Raw genomic sequence first — 22,944 nt, forward strand, 5'->3', positions numbered from 1 at the left:
AAGAAATTTCTCAATTGGAAATCAAGTCAGTAAGCAATTGCATAAGATTGTGGGGAAGGTCACCAGGGACTTAGACCCTGAGTGCTTCACCCAAACACACTGGTCAAATCTATTAAAAATAGATAAAGTGAGATGTGTATGTGTGTGTGGGGGGGGTCCATCCTGACCCATTAGATGCAGGTTGAACTATTAAATCCATGAAAACAGAGCACTTCCAACTGGAAATCAGAGAATCTAAATGTGAGTCCTACACCTGTCCTTTTCTATGCTACTGACCAGGTGCAAATCATGTTCTCATCCTTATTTTCCTCTCTAGAATAGCATATATACTCAGCTTGAAAATCATACTCAGCTTGAAAATCAAAGGACATGAGGCTGAGGTGATATATCACCATTCTCATTATTATTATTATTATTCCTTAAGTCCTCAAAGTTCAGGACATTTAAAAAAAATAAAATATGGAAATTATCCTTAACTTCATTACCCAAAAGCCACCAAAGTTTTTCCAAATATACACTACCTGAAAAAAAGAAAACCAGATGCCATTTAGGGTTGTTGTTTGTGCTTATGGATATTCAGAAAACCTGATGCACTGTGGATATTAGTGATGTAGGGGAAGTTTCAAAGAGCATTTTCTTTTTTTTTTTCTCTTTTAACTCCCACTATTATTCAGGGAGAGAAAATAATGATAAGTCCTTTAGCTAATCATCACCAGATAAGAGGCATTGAACAATTTATAAAAGGGAAAAAAACAATAACAAACAAATCCAAGACATGCAGAAGAATGAAACTGGACCACTTTCTTACACCATACACAAAAATAAATTCAAAATGGATGAAAGACCTAAATGTGAGAGAGAAACCACCAAACTCCTAGAGGAGAACACAGACAGCAACCTCTTTGACCTCAGCCATAGCAACTTCCTACAAGACACGTTGCCAGAGGCAAGGAAACAAAAACAAAAATGAACAATTAGGATTCCATCAAGATGAAAAGCTTCTGCTTCGTAAAGGAAACAATCAACAAAACTAAAAACCAGCCTACAAAATAGGAGAAGATATTTGCAAATGACATGTCTGATAAAGGGTTAGTATCCAAAATCTATAAAGAACTTATCAAACTCAACACCTTCCAAAAAAATAATCCAGTCAAGAAATGGGCAGAAGACATGAATAGAAATTTTTCCAAAAAAAGACATCCAAATGGCCAACAGACACAAGAAAAGATGCTCAACATCACTCATCTTCAGGGAAATACAAATCAAATCCATGATGAAATACCACCTCACACATGTCAGAATGACTAAAATTAACAACACAAGAAACAACAGGTGTTGATGAGGAGGTGGAGAAAGGGGAACCCTCTTGCACTATTGGTGGGAATGCAAACTGTGCAGCCACTCTGGAGAACAGTATGGAGGTTCCTCAAAAAGTTAAAAATAGAAGCGTCCAGCAATTGCATTACTAGGTATTTACCTAAAGGATATAAAAATACAGATTCAAAGGGGTACATGCACCAATTATAGCATCAATATCAATAATAGCCAAATAATAGCCAATAATAGCCAAATTATGGAAAGAGCCCAAATGTCCATTGACTGATGAATAGACAGAGAAGATGTGAGATATATATAGATATATAGATATATAGATATATAAAATATACACATGTATATGTATGCATATACATATATATACATATATATGATCAAATATTACTCAGCCATCAAAAATAATGAAATCTCCCCATTTACAATGACATGGTTGGAGCTAGAGTGTATTATGCTAAGGGAAGTAAGTCATTCAGAGAAAGACAAATACCATATGACATCACTCATACATGGAATTTAAGAAACAAAACAGATGAGCATATGGGAGGGGAAAAAAGAGAGAGAGAGGGAAACAAACCATAAGAGACTCTTAATAGAGAACAAACTGGGGATTGATGGAGGGAGGTAGATGGGGGATGTGCTAGATGGGTGATGGGTATTAAAGAGGGTACTTGTGATGAGCACTGGGTATTGTATGTAAATGATGAATCACTGAATCTTATTCCTGAAACCAATATTGCACTGTATGTTAACTAATGAGAATTTAAATAAAAATTTGAGGAAAAAAAATCATGAGAAGAACAAAACAAAACAAATCCAGGGTAACTGATCCTAATTATGGTTGTCTCCAGAAGCTTTCCTTTCATAGAGTTCCCATTGCAGATGGCCAGTGATGCCATGAAAACCTATCCATTTTAGTGAGCACTCCACCACTGGCATCATTGCAGGTTGTCTGGCACCTATGAGATTTAAATGGGGCTTTTAGCATTCATATTCTTGAAACTTTCATAAGTGTCATTTCTATTCCATGTGAAGTTCAATGTAATGCACAGAATGAGTAACCATGGCATCCAGCCTGGAAATGAATTCCTGCCTCAAATAAGAGAAAAACAAAGAGCAAGCCATACTTATCACATGCTTGTATCTGTCCAGAAACTCAAATGCCTTTCTAGGGAATAGAAGGTGATCAACCTGAAGCTGAGAAGTATTTAGAATGCTAAGTAATGGCAGCTCTGCTTCCCATGTTCACACAATCGGAGAATTGTGAGCATCTCTTCAGTCTGCTTACTTGGCAATGCTGAAAAATCAGTTACTGAATAAAATAACAAGTTGTCTTTGTTTTGTTTAGAGGTGTGCCAAAAACCTAACTTTTTTCTGTGAATAAACAGGTCTATATCCAAGATACAATTGATTTCTAAAGTGTAGAAATCACCTGAACTCTTGGCCATCTGCCAGTGATAACATCCTGCTATGTGTATATAGCACCTACACCTTCCTTGAGCACCAAAACCCACATCTCTCTGCTTGAATCTGGACTTGTCACTGCATTTTAGAGGTTATGGCATTAATATTCTTCCTACTTGGGGAATAGTGTTGGTACAAAAAATGAAGGGGTCTAGACTCTCCTTATTCTGTGACTCCACTGTGTCATTCACTTATTCATTCAGAAATATTTATTGAGGGTTCATTGTGTGCCAGACAGTATTCTTGGCAAAGATACAAAAGTGAACAAGACAGACAATGAAATGAAAATGGAAAAAATGTGCATATGTGTGGTGCACACATGCATGCGTGTATGAGAGAGAGAGTGAATGAATGAATGAATGAATGAAAAAAAATCCAGAAATTTTAAATAGAGCCAAGTGTCTATGTTTGGGTAATGACTTTAAACAGCCTGTCTGATGACTTTATATTTATGCTAAGATCTGAATCATGTGAAGGAGACTGCTCTGCAAAAGTTGGGGGCAAGGACAGCCCTTAGCAAAGAAATAACTAGTATCAGGCTTAAAAGTATGCATGGCTTTGTGTTGGAAGCTGCTTAGGCTTAATCACCATGAAACATGGTGATAGGGCAACAGGAAAGTGGGCAAGGGCTAGATCAGAAGGATGGGCAAGAGCTAGATCAAGTAGAGTGAGTAAGCCTTGATAAGGTACTTGGATGCTTGGACTATATCCTAAGAAGTATGGGATGTTGCTGGAAAGTCTAAAGTAGGAAAAAGTATCATGGTCTATGCTTTTAAAAAACAACCTTAGCTCTATGTGGAGAATGAAATGTCCAGGTCAAGACACCAAAAGCAGGAGACCAGTTAGGAGGCTGTAGCCTTGCCCAGGGCAGGACATTCTAAAAGCTTGAACAAGAGTACTGAGAATTCACAAAATTGACAGATTCAGGATATCTGTAGCTGTAGACTAAGGAAGACTTACTGGTATGACTGAAGTAGAGAATTCAAAAAGGTTGCTAGAATTTTTGTCTTGAGCCAAGTGAATAAAGCTGAGATATTGTTGGCAGAGATGAACAAGACTAGGTAGGTTTGGGGAACATTTCTGGAGTTTTGTTTGGGGCACTATAGACATTTTCTCCATAGACATACATGGTGAGTAAAGTATATGATCTAGGTCAGAGGGCAGATATAGGTTTTGAAGACTGTGCATGTAGATGATTTGAAGCATAGGTCAGAATGTTGTCACTTAGAACAGTTTTAGGTTCACAACAAAATTGATGGGGAAGTACAGAGAGTTCCCACATATTGTCTGCAACTACACATGCACAACCTTCCCTTCTACCAACAATTGATAAACCTACATTAACTTGATAGCTTATTTCTTTTTAGTGCTAAATATTATTCCATTGTCTGGATATACCACCATTTATCCTTTCACCTACCAAAAGACATCTTGATTTCTTTCAAGTTTTGGTGATTATGACTAAAGCTGCCATAAACATACATGTGTGGGTTTATGTGTTGACATAAGCTTTCAGTTCATTTATGTATATACCAAAAAGTGCAATTGGTATATCATATGATAATACTAGGTTTAGTTTTTATAAGAACTCACAATGTTTTTTCAAGTTGGCTTGAAATTCTGAATTCCCATCAACAATGGATAAGTTTCTGTTTCTCCATAACCCCACCAGCATTTGGTATTGTCAGTGTTTTGCAAAATATTTTCTCCCAGTCTGTGTCTTGTCTTCGCATTTTATTAACAGTGTCTTTCAAAGAGAAGTCTTTGATTTTAATGAAGTCCAGCTTATCAATGATTTCTTTGACGTTGCCTTTAGTGTTGTATCTAAAAAATCATCACCATTCCCAAGATCACCTAGATTTTCTCCTGTTATTTCTAGGAATTTTATAGTTTTGTGTTTTACATTTAGATCTATGATTTTGGAGTTAATTTTTTTAAAAGATGTAAGGTCTGTGTCTTGATTAGATTTTTTTGTATGTGGATGTCCAATTGTTTCGGAATCATTTGTGGAAAAGACTATCTTTGCTCCATTGTGTTGCTTTTCCTCCTTTATCAAAGATTGGTTGACTCTATTTATGCAGATCTATTTCTGGTCTCTCTTCTATGGATCTATTTGTCTGTTCTTTCACCAAAACCACACTGTTTTGATTACTGTAGCTTTATAGTAAGTCTTGATTGAAGTCAGGTAGTGTCAGTCCTCCAACTTTGTTAATCTTCAATATTGAGTTGGATATTCTGAGTCTTTTGCCTCTCTATATAAACTTTTGAATCAACAACCACAAAATAACTAACTTGGATTTTGACTGGGGTTGCATTGAATCTATAGATCAAGTTGGGAGGAACTGACATTTCAATAATATTGACTCTTCCTATTCATGAATATGGAATATCTCTACAGTTGTTTAGTTCTTCTTTGATTCTTTTCATCAGCTTTATAGTTTTCTTCATATAGATCTAGTGTATATTTTACTAGATTTATATCTAAGTATTTCATTTTTTGAGTGCTAATGTAAATGGTAATGTGTTCTTTTTTTTTTTTTAAGTAAAGTTAGTTTATTTTACCTGCAGCTCTTCCAATATAAACTGAATGTAAATGCTGATACTGAGAAATATTAGGAAGAATTAAGGATAGATGTCAAGATGTCAAAACATCATGCCTTCCAATACATCCTCCATGAACTTCTTATAAAGTGCCATAAATTTGGCCACAAATGCTTCCAAGTGATAAATGGCTTTGCTACCAAGCTGTAGACGATGTTCATAGTAAGCAGCCATCTGGGCCACTTCCCTTTTCAGTTGTCCATCACAATTATGTAAAAGTTCTGAGAGAAGGCCTTTCATTATTATTTCAGGAAGAATACAATGAGTTAGAAGCTCATAAAGTCTTCCACAAACTTCAAGGAGTCTTTGTGGAGTCTGTTGACTGACAATAGCATTGGCGGTCTCCCGGAGATACACCTCCCAATCTGTTTCAGGGATTTCTTGATCTGCAGTAAAAGGATATTGTTGCACTCTGCAGGCTTCACACATAGGAAGGGCTTTTCGGAGATTCCTGCATGACTTTTCTGCAAGTCAATGAGCCAGATGTGAAGGAAGATTCAGACCTTCCTTCTTGCACACAGTAGATAACACATGACAAATATCTTCAATGCTGGGAGCAGGCACACGAACTGCCAGGCACCTACTATGAATAGGTGGTATCATTTTAGATGTAGAATTGCAACACAAGATCAGTCTGCAAGTGAACAAATACTTTTCCATGGTTCTACACAAGGCATGTTGAGCATCTTTGGTGAGTTTGTCAACCTCTGTCAATAATACCACTTTAAAATCTCTTTGAGAGTTTGTTTCAAGTTGCTGTGATTGTGCCACTGTTTTCAACATCTCCTGAATTACTACCCGGTCACTATTTCCAGCATCACTGGGATTAACTTCAAGGTGATAATTGCTTGCAATAGTGCTAATTTCAATTTTCTTTTTAGATGGAGTTGTGATGGTCTGATGTTCAATTCTTAATTTTTCTACTCCAACACCATAAAGTTCATGTAAAATACACATAATTCTTTTTTCCAGCACCTGATGGTCCATACACTAAGATATGAGGAAAATCACCACACTGCACCAGGTTGCACAGCTGAGCTGCTTGCTCCTTGTGATAGTCCAGCCATCCCAAGGAGCAGAGCCAGTATTTGTCCACCCAGAGGCTCATGCCAGCTCGAATTCCCGGGGTCAGACGCTTGAAAGTCCTGCACGCGGGCACTCTCCCCGTCCGGACGCCAGTAATGTGTTCTTAACTTCAAGTTCTATTTGTTCATTGCTGATATATAGGAAAATTATTGACTTTGTATATTGACTCTGTATACTGCAAACTTGTTGTAATCACTTATTAATTCCAGGAAATGTTGTTGTGGTGGTAGTGGTGGTGGGTTTTTGGATTTGCTGCATTGATATTTCATTTGCAATAAAAATAGTTTTATTACTTCCTTCCCAATCTCTACACCTTTTATTTCTTAACCACTAATTTTTAAGGTTCATTTCAATATCAACATGTTATGAATACATATAAGTAGGAGACTATTTGATATTTTAGGAATAAAACTAAAAATTCTGAAATTCTACATCAGCCAAAAGTAATTGGCAAGGACAAATGCCATATGATTTCACTTATATGAGATACTTAGAGTAACCAAATTCACAGAAACAGAAAATGGAATGGTGGTTGCCAGGGACTGAAGGTAGTAGGGTATGGGGAGGTATTTTTTAATGGGTACAGAGTTTCGGTTCTGGAAGATGATAAAAGTTCTGAGTTGGGTGGTGGTGATGTTTACACAGTAATGCGAATGTACTTAATGCCACAGAACTGTACACTTAAAAATGGTTAAGGTGGTAAGTTTTATGTTATGCATATTTTGTCATAATAAAAAAGGTGATTAGTAAGTTATTTTGTTGCTAATGGATTTAGAGCCCTCACACCAAAACACTGATAAAACAAGATTGTGTGTGTGTGAGGGCGTTGTTTTGTTTTGTTTTTGCTTTTGCTTTTTACAGAATCCACCTGTTACCAAAATAATTAACAGAAACTCTAAAATCCAAATAGTTTCTAAACAAGGTTCAGTAACTAAAAGGCATAAGCTTTAAGACCACAACAAAACAGTGGCAAAGTGGTAATTAACAGGTCCTTTACACACAGTCATTCCAAACACCTGTTCTCTTTTCTCTTCTTTTTCCCTCTTTGGTAGCTGCTATTGAGAAATTATCATTTATACCTAATGCTTCCACTCATTCAGAGGCATCCATAATGTGTCCATAAACAATCATGGATAATATTATCAAGAAGCATATAGGCTTTTTTATTTTTTGGGGGGGTGGGATTGTTTTTTGTTTTTGTTTTTACCATTCATCCAATTCCCAGAGCACTGGACATTCACTTTCTGGATACCCTAGTCTCTGAAAGGGAGTAGCTATCAACCTCTTCCCAGTGTGGCTACCATCTTCTGCCATGATCCTGCCCTCATTATTTTCCTCTTATTCATCATTCTCTTCAACTTCCCTTGGTCCTTTGCTGCTATGAGAATCTACAGTTCCTCCACTAGAGTTCTGAGGCGTAAAATTTGACAAATACTTAGCAAACCATATTCTCATGTGAAGACCAGTACACTGGGGACATGGATTCCTGCCAATGCACTATGCATTACCAACACTTACTCAGTAGCATGAGTTGCATTATAGAATAGGATGGAGCTCTCAGGACTCCAGCACTAGCTAGGTGATGTTGGATAATTTACTTCCTGTCTCAGGTTGATTTACCACCCTGGAACAAGAATTAAGTATAATAGTTTCTTTGAGAGGAGATCCCAAGAGTCCTCAGTGGGGGAGAGGGGGAGTGATACAGGGTAGGGTAGAAAGATAGCAGGATGTATCATTTAGCAGGTTACCACTGTGAACAATCAGTCCCACAGAGGCATACTGACAGAGGATGTAGATCATGCTTCAGAGTGATCCTCTTCCTAGTGGCAGGAAACTCGGGTATTTGTCTACCAGCTCCCACCTGGCATTGGTTGAGGCTGCTTCCTGGGGCATTGAGTTTCCAGCACTCCTGGCCCGCCCTGTACCCCAGGTCCTGATCATCCTGCAAGCAGAGGTGTTCTCAGAAGCAGCTTTTGACACATAAGCCTGAGAATAGAAGAAAGACTGGCAGGCCGCTGATAGTGCCTACACTAACTTTCTTCAGAGCCTCTATGTCTTCCCATTTTCTTTGGCATATTATGTGTTTGTGTGTAGGGAGTTATCACTTCATGGGTTTCTTGCATGAGTTATATTGGATAATGTATGTAAACATGTAAACACAATGTATCCATCAGGATTCTTAGTGGCAGACAACAGAAATCCACTCTGGCCAGTGGTAACAGATGGGGATTTATGAAAGGGTAAGGCAGGGCTTAAGGAACCCCTGGAAGGGACAAATAAACAGAAGTGAAAATTGTGCAACCAGAAACAATTTTCCAGGTGCTCTGCCCTCTGGAACAACTGACTCTGTTCCCCCTTGGAAGCTTGTAGCCCCACCAGGAGGTCCCTTTCCCAGCACAAGTGTCCACCTTGGGGTATGGGTACCTCCTGCCTCCCCTGCCCCTTCCCATTTGGTATGATAGCAGCATCCCCCTGACTCCAGGGTTCCTGCAGGTCCATGGTAGACTTCCCTGCACCATGCCCACAATTCTTTAATACGTTTTAATTAGCCTTGCCTCAATTACATCTGCTTCCAGTCCAGAACTTTGCTAACAGTGTCACACCAGGCCATGCTCTTCTATTCTGACCTACTCTGAGACTGCATCTCTCACAAAGAAAAGATGGAATAGCGGCTGACAGGACAGGTTAAATTTGGGTGTGTGGGGATGGCAGGGAGAACAGTCTGGAACACCATTCTGGTCAGAGGTATGCTTGGAGCCAAGGAGGCCCCTACCTGACTCAGAGTTAAGGTGAGCGGCATCAAAAGGCAGGGACATCCCTGGGAGAAGCAGTGGCTGAGCTGCTGAAGGTCCCCACTGGCCGCACACTGGACTTCAAGATTTCCTGTCCAAGGTTGCTGGGGCTTTGGAAGCAGGAGATGGCAGACCTGAAAAGACACACTGCATGCATCTCCGCTTCTGTAAAAATGACGTTGTGAGAATCACATTCTATAAGCCTAGTACACATGGCATGCACTCAATAAAGAGCAAGTACATAATGCCATAGTTAGGCAAGAGAATTCTGTCTGACACTAGTTCTGCTAAAAACTAGCTGCATGACTGTGGAGCCACTTGCCATGCTGGCAACTTCTGTGTGAGGGGACCAATGCCTCTCGAGGCAACTCATGACCTATGGGGACAGGCAACCCATGGGGACAGACAACCCATGACTCCATAGGGACAGGAGCCTGTGAATGAATATTCTCATTATCTGTGTCTCTGGTGGAAGGGCTGACTTGGTTCTTGGTATGTCCCTGGGGTCTGAGCCCAGTTGCCCACAGTGTAATGGGCTTCATAGGATAGCATTCCCTCCCTTCTCTTCTTTGCAGTCCTCCCCCCAGACCCTGGATCACTCAGGGTCTACTATAAAGGGGCCTGAGCTTAGATGGTACCCAATGGAAATTTGCTGAGTTTAACTGAGAGCTTCCAAAGGTGTCTGGGGTAAGAAGCACATCACTGCTATAGGGACACATATGTTGTCATTCTGTGGACAGCCATCGGCTTCTGCATCTGCTGAGCACCATCAAAGTCAAACACAGAGACTGCCATCCAGAAAGCCTAGGTTGTCTAAGGACAGCCAGTCCTTCCTTGTCTTTTCAGAGCATGGATGAAGAAGAGCAAATCTACAGTGAGTACATTTCACTCTGGGCTGGGAGATGTGGGCACCCATGGCACAGGAGTATCTCAGCAGCTTTATGGCTGGAATGTCAGTCTGTGCACTAAGCTTAGGAACCCATCTGACACCAGCACCACCAGTGTGTTGTGTCAGTTTCCTGGACAAGGCGAGGTGTGTTTTGTTTTTGTGTGCTTTTTCCAAAACATTGAAAAACTCTTGGCCAAGCTCTGAAAGAAAACAAGGTCATCTCTTCATTCACACAAAACTGGATATCCTGGAAAACTCAATGCATATTAAAACTGTGACAAATACCTTATTTTTCTTTGTAAGTCATATTTAGGTTTTTGGATAAAATTATTAAAAACCACTTTCTTACAGGAAATGTCAGGAACCTGCTCTGAAGACCAGAACTCCAGGCTAGCCCTGCAGGCTACTAAAATATAGTCTCCCTAGTTTTTGCATCTTGAAGTCCAATACACTCAGTTAAAAGAAAAGGTGCCATGCCTTGACTTTCAACCATAAGTCAGCCACATCCCACATTAACTAGCAGGTCAGAAGTGACATTCTGGTGCAAGCGTTCATGTTCCCCTGGGAACAATTTGGGGAATGAATTTATCTCTAGGATTTGAGGATGGACAAGGGGGGACAGGAATGAAGGTCTGCTTACCACAAAGGTGGGAATCAGAAGGTTGACTCATCAAAAGAACCAACCCTTCTGCCTTCAAGGGTGTGGCCAGGATTTATCCCAGTGGCTGTAGTCTTGGCTTTGTGTTGATGCAAGTCTGAAATGTTCCAGGTTTTCACATTAGCTCAACTTAATGGCCCATCCAAAGCCTCCCTGAAGTTGTTGCATGCTGGGTGAACAGAAAGCTTGAGGTCCTCTTAGATAAGCACATTAGATGCCTCCACACCATGACCAATATGCCTTCAACCTCCTGCAACAGGAGTGCACAGTCCTGTGTGGGCTTACTCACTTTCAAATGATGGTGTCCTAGTGTTCCAGGGCTGAGCACCCTCAGCCTATGCACAGGTGGGCCTGGAAGTGTGTAAACCTCAGCATCTCAAGGCAACACCTTGACCACTGGGGCCAGAGGTTGGTGGATAGATGCTTCTGCCTACTGTCCTGTCAGCCAACGATTCTTGACACTCTGTACTCCTCTTGGGAGGTCCCAGCAGAATCAAGTCCATGGCTCACAGTGATGTCCCCTCCTGCTCCCTGGAATCATGCACCACATAAACCCTGCATGCAGCTACTTGCTCCACTGGCTTTTGGGGGACTTCAATCTAAGATCTTCAGTTAGACCTATCAGCTGTTTTATTCAGTGGTTTTCAGTGGGCAAAGTACTTCTCTCTGGGGGGGTGTGTTTTGGAAATTTCTGGAAGTGTTTTTGGCAGTGGGGGCATCCTTGGCTTTGGTGAGAGGACCCCATGATTGTCAAATACTTTTCAATACATGAGAAGGTCCCATGCCAATAAGCATCTGTGTCAGGTCCAACACAACTTGGATATGTCCCCCCAGAATATTTCTGAAGGTAAGAAAGTGGTTTTTAATAATTTTATCCAAAAACCTAAATATGACTTACAAAGAAAAATAAGGTATTTGTCACAGTTTTAATATGCATTGAGTTTTCCAGGATATCCAGTTTTGTGTGAATGGAGAGATGACCTTGTTTTCTTTCAGAGCTTGGCCAAGAGTTTTTCAATGTTTGGAAAAAGCACACAAAAACAAAACACACCTCGCCTTGTCCAGGAAACTGACACAACACACTGGTGGTGCTGGTGTCAGATGGGTTCCTAAGCTTAGTGCAAGACTGACTTGTTTCTCATCTTCTTGTGTATTAATGTTGTAGCACATACACATGGAACTCATCTTTTTATTACACACCAGTCTTTACTTCCCCTAATATTACACTTGGAGCAGTTATGAATGTCAGCAGGTTATATATTATCAACTAATTTTGTTTCTTGATAGTATAAGAGGTGCCATAAAATATTTGTTATAAACAGAAAGTATAGCAACTTATGGGGTTGAGAGCCACCATCCTAAATGAGCCATCCATTTAATATATTAATGAGCCTTGAAAACCATGAAGATACTGCTCATTATTCTATCCAGTAAGGTTGATATCAGGGTCCTTTAAATAAACTCCTCACTATTTCAGTGTACAGGGAAAAAGGTTACTCTTCAAATGAAACTTTGTGTGATATCAGAAAAGAAGTTTGTCTTTCAACTACCAGGACACTTAAACTCAGAACTGAGTCAGTACTTTCTGCCACCTTTGACACCTGTCATATATTCATATTTATGGCAGATAGATATCTCACATATACATGCACACACACATACATGCATAAAATAGTCTTAGTTTTATTTCGTTGTTGAATTATAAGGGCTGTATGCAGAAAAGTTTGTAAGCAACTTCAAATAATTTGCAGAAGTAGGTGAAGTTGGTAATCTGAATGAGTGAATGAATGGGAAGTTACACACCAACCAAGAAGTCACAGAAAATCTTCAAAATCTGTAAAATTCTCTTATTCAATTTGCACCATAGGCTTCTTAAAATAGACCATCCTTTTAATCCTGTGTTTTTCCCAAAATGGAAATGTATAAATAAAATTGGTTTTAGTTACACAAATAATACAATACGTTCACCCTATAAACATTTAAATATTTGACAACACCAAATTCCCCTTTGAAACAAACCTAATCTCAATTCTCCTTTCCTAAACCAGAGTGAATATTCCTGTCCAGATTTTTCTGTTTACCTGTAACTCTAACTGTGCCTCTACCTGTATCTGTATCTGTACCTACACCAGCACCTGTGTCTATGTCTACATAGGAATTAGACAAGCTGAAACAGTTGTTTCAGAATAACAGATACACTATAAAAAAAGGTATCTTTACAAGATGCCCATACACATATTTTATATGTATGTATTACACTATATGTATTACATATGTAATGTACTACACTAGTATGTATTTATGTATTACACTATATGTATGTATTACACCATGTATGTAGTACACTATATGTCTCAGGGGTATGTATGTATGTATTACACCATGTGTCTCAGAGGTCTTTTTCTGTGACTATATCTAAGTCCCCAACACTCATTTTATTTTCTTTTATTTTAAAGATTTTATTTATTTATTTGACAGAGAGAGAGCACAAGCAGGGGGAGCAGCAGAGGGAAAGGGAGAAGCAGGCTCCCCGCTGAGCAGAGAGCCCGACATGGGACCCCAAGATCATGACCTGAGCCAAAGGCAGACGCTTAACCAACTGAGCCACCCACGTGCCCCCACAACACTCATTTTAACCGCTTCCTAGTAGTGCATGGTAAGACTATCCCACAATTGATTCAGCTCTTCTACTTCTGAGCATTGCATGTTTCCAGTTTTTCAGGGAACACTTCAATTACATCCCATTCTCATGTGATGATTTCTTTGGCAATATTCCCCCTCACAAGACCACAGGCTCCTTACCTTCAGACCTGCATTCCTGAGTCCACTGTGACAAGCCCAATAACTGGTCCGTGGGGCTCCTCAGTGAGGGTTTGTGACATAAAACAATGGTAAATGATGAATGGTTGTTGCACATATTCAGACAAGCAATGGAAGGTTCTGAGCATTGTTTTCTTTTTTCTTTTATTTTCTTTCATTTTTTTCTCTTCTTTTCCTTTCTTTTCTCTTCCTTTCTTTTCTTTTCCTTTCTTTTTTGAAGGAAAACTTCTATTTCTTTATTATATAAAGGCTCCCCACAACCACCCCTCTATATGGGAGTACTTTATTTTCCCTATGAAAAAATTCCATAGTTAACTAATAAATAGCATTTGTAGATTAGTCGTTCAGTAGATAACTGAGTCACTTTTCTTTCTACCAGCTGCTGTGAAAGAAAGGACAAAACAGTGGTGGGGAGCAGCTAAAGCATAGGACCGGTTCAATGGCCTGGATTTACCTAAAGTTTGATCTAGTGGATGATTGGTCATTTCAGGCTCTCAAACATGTTTCCAAGTGCTTGTTATTTTCTAGCTCTGTGCTAGAAACCAGAGATTTGGAAATGATGATGATGGTGGCTTGTCCTCAGAAAACTTAGCAATGTAAAAAAGCCATTGCAATGTACTATGGCGTACGTGCTACCATAAGTGTATACGGAAGTTGAAGTAGGAGAGCAGAATTCTCTCTAAGGATAGTGAAGGGTGATCAGGGAAAGTCTCCCAGGGCAAATGATGCCTATACAGGATTTTCAAAGATGAACAGTGAACATTGTTTTCTTACATATTCCTTGGAGAAGGAAAATAATCAAGTGAAAGTAAACCCTTGAGTATAGCTCTAAAGAAACAACATTATTAAAAAATTACCCAAAAAATTAAAAATTAAAAATAAATGTTTAAATTACCAAATCAGCCATGGCAATTAGATTGCCTAATGAATTAAGTGATTGGGTATTTTAAAAAGCGATTTGTAAAAAAGATAAAGTGACTCATTGGTTTCAGCCAAAATTGTTTATCCACTTGCTTTTTTTTTCTTTGAGTCAAAGACTCTTCTTTTTTTTAAATTTTTTTAAATTTTTAAAATTAACATATAATGTATTATTTGTTTCAGGGGTACAGGTCTGTGATTCATCCTTCTTACACAATTCACAGTGCTCACCATAGCACGTACCCTCTCCAGCGTCCATCACGCAGCCACCCCATCCCTCCCACCCCCTCCGCTCCAGCAACCCTCAGTTTGTTTTTGTTGATATGAAGCCCCAGGCAGCGCTCATTTCATGCCAGTGCTTTCAATGGGCCCGCTGGAGCTCCAGATCTCGCCTGCCCTCACCCTAGTGCATCTGGCCAAATGACTTCAGGTATGGGAAAGTGTGCTCTTGAAACTGCACCTGAAGGAGATCAGGGGTGTCAGGTCAGTGAGGGAGGTTTCCCTAAAAAATAAAACCCGCCATTAGGAAGCACTACAGTCATTTCTTACCAGCTGCCTGATCCATTGAGTGATAAACAGGGTCTCCTGCTTACCCAGCACCTTCTCCAAGCCAGACATTTGTGTATGTGTTGCTGAGATTCACCCAGTAGTGATTCAGCTTATGAATCATATCACCCATGGAAGCTGAGCTTCAGAGAGGTTCAATATCTTGCTGAGAGTCAGGGGGCCCAGGAAAGGGCCATTTGATCCCAGAGTCCACGTGCTGCCTGGCCCCTTCGTGTTCTGTTTCAGCAACTCTCTGCAAGGCAGCCCTGGACCCAGAACCCCACCTGTCACCTCACAGGCAAGACTGTTGCCCCTATGTCCAAGGACTGTTGCTTGTAACTCATCCCTGTACACTCTCTCCTGTTCTGGTGACTTCCTTTTCACATTCTGAGCCTTTTCTCCTCTCTGAACCCACTTTTTTTCCCTCCACACTCTGCAAGACACTCCCCAGCACCAACCCCAAGCCATGAGTGGGGCTGGAACAAGCACACCAGGCAGGTGTCCTCCAGGCTCCATTGCCAAGCTCCTAGGGAGCCTGAGCTGCCAGTGGACACCCTACTCAGCCAGGCCTGAATGTGCTGCCAGAGGGACTGAGCTGAGGCTGTCACTGCCCTGGGATGGCTGCGTCTGCAATGCCACAGTGGACGGACCCATCAGGCACCTTCCAAGAAGCCTCCTTAGCCGGGGTCCCCCTGCATAGCTGTCCTTAGCAGTGGGCAATTCCACTCGCTGCAAGAGCCTCTTGCTTCCCCTCCTGAGGGCCTCACTTCTCCTTCAGGAAAGGCAAGGCCCCCGGGGCAGGAAGTTCCACACCCTTGGGGACCAGCCCTCTGCTAGGCTACAAAGTCAGCTACAGAGGAGGTGGGGCAGATTAAGGGATATTCAGGAGCAGGCCGAGTCAGGAGGATAAGACAGCAAACTTAAGGAAACGATCACTTACAATTCATACACAAAAAGGTCATTGTGAAGAGATTCATGAGGATTTCTCTAAATATTTTTAAAAGCCTGGGTAAGATAGGACTATTTTATATCCTGTATTGCTGTGAGCCCTATTATAGCACAGAAAGAGTAGAACATGTTTCTTTTTCTATTTTTCTAAGAACAGTTATACATAGCCATGATAGCCCTCTCCAAATTTTAACTGTTTAAAAAAATTTAATGTCCATTACTTATTTTTATTTTATTTAGTTAAGTAATCTCTACACCCAACATGGGGCTCAAATTCATGACCTTGAGATCAGGAGTTGCCCACTCTTCTGACTGAGCCAGTCAGGCACCCCTTTAATGTCCATTATCATCCATTGGTATAGTATCTTTCCAATAATCATCAGACTTTCCATTACTCTTATAAGTCACTGAGTCATTTTGTTTTATTATTTTTATGTTCATCTTTTTCTCCCAAATGGGTTTCCTTTGGATAACAACAGACCCATTGCTTAACCATCTTTTCTAAGTGTGATAAAGGGAATTAGAGATCGTTAACATTGTTAGCAGTTTCACTGTGTTTAATGTCTATTCTTCCTCTCTTCAACTGTCCACTCCTCTCCCATTCATTCCATTCTAGTCTACTGTAGGTGAATTGTTCTCACAATATTTTGGGAGAAAAACTGCATACAAATTCCTCAGAAACAAATAACTCAATTTTTTAAAAAAATGGGCAAAAGTACCTGAATAAGTATTTCATAAAATAATATATTCAAATAGCTAATAATGATGCTGAACATCATTAGTCTTCAGGAAAACGTAAAGATGCTCAAAATCATTAGACACCAGGAAAATATAAATTAAAGCCCAAGTGATATGCTGTTACACATCCAAATGGGTTAAAAGTTAATAATTACCAAGTGTTTGTATGGACATGGGCCACCTGGAATTCACACACTTTGGAAAATTGTTTGCAAGTATTTCCAAAAACTAAACCACACCCACCCTACTATCCAGATATCACACAGAGGTGTGCTTATGTCACAAAAAAACATGGACAAAGATATTCACAGCAGCATTATTAAAGTAGCCAAGGTGTAGAAATAACCCAAAACAATATAAATGCAAATTGAGCCCTCGCCCATGGAAGAGTACAGGCACACAAAACAAAACCAAACAAAAAACACCATAGATGACTCTCATAATCATGACATTGAGCAAAAGTAGCCAGACACAAAAGATCACATACTGTGTGTATGATTCTGTTTATATGAACTTGAAGACCCTGAAAACAAACCTGTATTAAAAGAACCTAGTCTATAGGTTCCTTCTGGGCTGACAGGAAGGAGAGGGAGGGACTGGGGAGCTGGGAATGCCCTTCAACTTGATCTGAGCAGTGGTGCTGTGGCTCTAGACATGTATATAAGACATTCATTAAACCATGGAATTAAAATCAGTGTACTTGACTGCATGTATTTTAAACCTCAGTTTAAAAAGGAGGAGATATATCAGTTGAATATAATATGCAGAATTTGTTTGATTACTGTTTTGAACAAAATTGCTATAAAAAGGCATTCATGAAACAATCAGGAAATGACAACATTGACTTAATACTATGTAATGTTAATTAATTATTATGTTTTATATATGTAAACGGCATTCAGGATGTGTTGTTTATGCCTTCATCTGTTGGAATTCATCTTGAAGGCTGAAATGGTATGATATTTTGGGCTTTGCTTCAAAATAACCCAATGGAGTCTGGGAGTAGGGGCATGGCTGGTATAGAGGACACAGGTTGGGACCACACTGACAATGGGTACAAGTGTTCATTGCACTGTTCCTTTCAATTCAGTGCTTGTTGGGAAATTTTTCTTTTATTAAAAAAAAAAAGTTTGTTGGCTTGTTTTTAATCTGGTTTTAGGAAAGATCCAAACGAGTTAAAACAATAAACAAAAAATCAAATTAAATTTGATTTTAAAACAAAATCTAGTTTTGCCTCATTGAGCTGTGAGGTGCACAGTAGGTATTTGAAATGATGTGACTGGGTATGTGAAATCATGTAACCACACTGCCTCCCCAGCCTGCCCAACCCTCCCAGCACATCTGATCATCTACAGGGCCAGAAGCCAGCAGAGACTGCCTCCCCTCTCTGCAGCACGCTCTCCAAGGCTGGCAGGAAGCAACTCTCCCTGGGGCCCCAGGAGTGAAGTCTTCCTCCAAGGGACCGCCCTGGGATTGTTACATATTCACCTTGGCTTACCATAGCCTCCACCCTGGCTTCCCTTATCCTTGAACAGGACATGGCAGGATATTATTAGTTCACCATCCCTATACCTCCCCACTCCCCTGGGCATCTCTGCTCTAGACTTTTTCCAGATGGAGACATTTGCATGGCTTCTGCTATAAGCCAGGAAGCTGTGGGTTCTCATGGGAGGTGTGGCATAGACCACACTTCCCCGAGTAGAGGAAAGATGTGTGGGAAATAAAAAAAAAAAAAAGACAAGATTCTACATGAATATTAACATATGGAAGGCTCTGAGAAGATCTAGAGTAAAATGCAGTAAAACAAATAGTTTTACCTGTGAACACAGATGAGCACAAAGCAATTAATGATGGAGTGCCTTGGAGCATCTCTCAAATCCTCTTTAGGGTTCCCATTTGGGGAACACTGCCCAAAAGCGTGACCCTTGGAACAGATATTCTGAAGTAGGATCCACACCTGGGTTTGGTGGATTGGCGAGCAACCTGAAGTCCCATTTTGTATGTTTGGTTGTGCCTCCTTATGAAGCAAGGGTCCCTGCCATCATTAGTTCACAAAGGGGTCCAGATTCCTGAAAAAGGAGGAAAACCACTGCACTCAGTGAAATTTCCCAAGTGACAGTGTTAAATTTGAATGTGTAACATCATACCTCAATACAAGATGGTCTATCACTTGAAGATGTTTTCTTACAAAAATGAGACAGACTAGGCTCCCATTTTAAAACCAGGAACAAAGGATTCTTGAAATGCAAGTGGCCAAATCAAGAATACCAGGGGGAGTGGAGAGGGAGGTCCTTCCTTTGTACCCATATTGCTAAGCTGGAGGAGCTTGAGTCTTTTGTGAATCAGACTGGGTAAACATTCCACTTGGTTCTTTTATCTATTCAGGATTCTCATTTTTAAACAAACATGCTGTGTTCCACCATGTATCTCCATTGAAGGTCTGCTAAAAACTCCAAATTTTATTGATGTGGTATCAACTGTATAATCCAAGTAAGGATGTGATCATTGGAAAAACAGAGCGAAGTCTTAAAACTCCCTGCTTGTACTCAAAAGAGTACAGACAAGGTTCTATTCTGGGTTTGATCCAAGGCCAAAGGGAAGTGCTTAGTATCTTATAAAAAAAAAGTTAGGCTTTCATATTTTGCTTTTCATTGGTTTTCAGCTTGGTCTTAATTTTTTATTATTTAATTTATTTTATTATCAACAACTCATTTTATTGGGATTTTTCTTTACTGTTTACCACTTTCTAGTTTACCGAACTGTAGCATACATAGTAATAAAATATGTGTTTTTCTTATTAAATAATGAATAATACATGCTGCTGTGGGGAATTAGAAACCAGGAATCACCCATCATGTAAACATGTCAGAGGGAACTTTGGTTTACATAAAAGAAGGTCAGTAAATGTAGCCTTTTTGCCCTCTCTGAAGTCTTGTTGTATGTCTCTTCCTTCCCATATTAGAGAGAAACATACACTCTCTATATATAGTTCCACATTCTGAACGCTCCTATGAGTTTAATGTACAGCTGGAGAGCACAAGTGATCAGTTCCTCAGGTCTCAGAATTTGCTGGGAAATGGTCCTTGACAATACATTACCAGGAAGTATCCCTGTAATAACTGCGGAAGGGTGGATAGCCTTGGCTATTTTGTGCTGCTGTTCTGCACCCACCCAGCTTCTGAGTCATTTGAACTCCCTCCTTATCAGCCTCTCCACCTTCCATAGATCCTGCCTCTGACTTTGCGTGTACCCATACCTCCTCTAACTCTGACTTCAGCTGGTCCTGTGAATTTACCAGCTCCTAACCAACTTGCATTTCAAGAGAAGCAAAAGGACAGAAATGGTCTGAGTTAAACATGAACTTAAATTGCTATAGGATGAGTCCATAGCTGGACTGATCAAGAAAAAAGGAGACAACTCTAATTCCTAACATCAGGAATGAAAGAGAAAATCGCAGGCACATAGATCTTGCAGACACCAAAAGAATCAGCAGGCAATATGATGGTTAATGTTGTGTTGATAAATTTCACAACTTAGTGGATATAGACAAATTCCTTGAAAATATAACTTAAGGAACGTATGAAAAAGGAAAAAATTACTTAGGATATGAATCATCCCAGACAAGGTTACAGAGCTTAGAAATAAGTCCAGGAGCTTCAGGGGAAAATATGAAAAGAACAAAGAGTGACCCTAGATAGAGAAGAAAGAAATATTTCATGTCTTAACACTGTGTTTGGTGTAGTTTCCAGAATCAACAGAGCCTAGGCTGCAGAGTAGGTCAAATACTTTAGATTTGAGGAGGGTATGTGTTTGATTATATCAAATGGGGGAATGTTGCATCTGACCTTCATGCTTCTTACTCATGAAGACTAAAAATGGTCTATTTGGATATGTGGAAGTCAGTGGGAAGGGAGAGTGCCAGATGCAGTAAGACAGGCAGAGATCCAGAAGTCCTGGCCACATGGAGGAGTGGAAGCATGACACCCCACCACCCTCCCTGAAGTCCTGAAGCACCTTGTGGCCTTAAACCCAAGAGATTCTAGTGGTCATAAACTTCACTTCCCCACACCCCCCAAATTTTTATATTCTTTATAATTATTTTCCCAAACTAGTCAATTTATGGAAATATTGGATAGTTTTTATAGTAGTTTCACAGAAATGCAAATTTTTATTCATTTCTTTATATTCCTTCCATTCTTTGGTCCATTTCCATATACCTGGGTTTCAGTATTTCTGTTGTTCTAGGAAATCCTTATTTCAAGGTCTATGATTGTTTAGATCGTCTCCCTGTTTTCCCCTTGAATCTTCACTGAGTATAACATCTACTTTTGTCCCTATGATCTTCTAAGAACCTACATCAATAAAAGGTTTTGGTGATGATAGTTGGCAGGTTGTTTGGTAGTATGTACAAAAGCTTTTTGTTTCCATTTCATAGTCTAAATATGGAAGTACATGAGGGCAATTTATTTATTTATTTATTTTTATTTATTTTAAAGATTTTATCCATTTGTCAGAGAGAAAGAGAGAACAAGCAGGGAGAGCTGCAGGTAGAGGGAGAAACAGACTCCCTACTGAGGAAGGAGCCTGATGCGGGACTGATCCCAGGATCCTGGGATCATGACCTGAGCCGAAGGCACACGCTCAACTGTCTGAGCTGTCCAGACATCCCCATGAGGGCAATTTAATTTGTAAAGTCTCACAAAGGATCAGGATTTCTATTTTTACTTTATTTATTTAATTTTTTGTTTGTTTGTTTTTAAGTAATCTCTATGCCCAACGTGGGGCTCAAACTCAGGACCCTGAGATCAAGAGTCACACATTCTACCAACTGATCCAGCCAGACGTCCCAGGATTTCTACTTTTAAACTGAAGCAAAATCTTAAGGATTTGGTGGGCAATGCAATCTCTTCCACCTTCTCCTTGATATACATTCAGTTTTCAAATGTAAGATTTATTTTTGCTCCCCTAATTCCTGTGCTTAGGATAATTTAATTAGATTTGACATTTCCAAGCTCAGTCCTGGGGCTGTGTCCTCAGTGTTGCTTTGGAGAAGGTTTTTCTCCAGAGGAAAATACATGACCAAAAGGATGAATTAAGTGTTTATGGGAATAACAGGTACGGGGAAGAAGCTTTTAGAGGAACTCCTATATCCATAAGTGGGGTAATCATGTAATTTTCCATCCTAATTGGGGCATTCAAACATTACATTTTAAAGAAATTTCAAACTTACAGAAAGGTTACAAGTACTGTACAAAGGACTCTTTTTTGGAAGAGTTTAAGAGTAAGTTGCTGATGTGATGCCCCATCACTCCTGAATATGGTAACGCGGCTCTCCTATAAACAAAGATGTTCTCCTAACTAGCCACAGTAGAACCATCAAAATCAGGCTATTAACATTGGTACTTTGCCCTATCTAGTCATTAACCTCCATTCAGGCTTCACCAATGTCCCCATAATGGTTTTTATAGAAACAGGATCCAGACCAGAATCATATGTTGCATTTAGTCATTATGTCTTTTTTTAGTTGCCTGCAATCTGGAGAAGTTCCTTGGTCTTTCTTTGATTTTTATGACTCTTACATTTAGCACAGGCTATCGAATACTTACCAGTTTGTATATAAGTCTAATGTTCTCTCATAATTAAATGCAGGGTACCCATCTTTGGCAGGAACATCACATAAGTGATGCCGTGTTCTCATTGCATCTTATCAAATGGAATGTGATTTTAACTTGTCCTATTCCTGGCACTGTTAACTTTATTCAACTAATTGAGGTGCTGTCTGCCAGACTTCTCCACTGTAAAATTACTTTTTTCCCCTTTGTAATACGTGTGTATAATGAGGGGAGCATTTTTGACCATGTAAATAGCATGTATCTCATCAACTTTTTATCAGACTTGTTTGGCCCCAACAAATGGCTTTTGAATTGCATTGTACAAACACTAGAGGGAATGGAAGGAAAGCAAAAGAGGAAAAGGAGGAGCCAAACCAGGACAGATACATAAAGATATAGACTAAGAGTGTCTGTGCAAGTAGACACATGGTCTTTGTGGCTGGCAACCTCTAAAATGGCTTTCTTTGACATTCTCATCCCTGTGCAATACCTCCTTATGAGTATACCTGGACTTGGTGACTTACTTCTTTTTATTTTTTT

The 22,944-nt window shown here is 39.8% G+C and overlaps 1 pseudogene; it reads right to left on the minus strand.

The window, feature by feature from the left end:
* Nucleotides 1-5,331: 5,331 nt before the first annotated feature.
* On the minus strand, nt 5,332-6,505 carry LOC123850542 (replication factor C subunit 3-like; annotated as a pseudogene).
* Between the last annotated feature and the right edge of the window lie 16,439 nt (nt 6,506-22,944).

Source organism: Mirounga angustirostris, unplaced genomic scaffold (genome assembly GCF_029215605.1).
Source record: "Mirounga angustirostris isolate CCGP_5_RB_7025 unplaced genomic scaffold, mMirAng1.0.hap1 SCAF_10, whole genome shotgun sequence".
Classification (NCBI taxonomy): Eukaryota; Metazoa; Chordata; class Mammalia; order Carnivora; family Phocidae; genus Mirounga; species Mirounga angustirostris.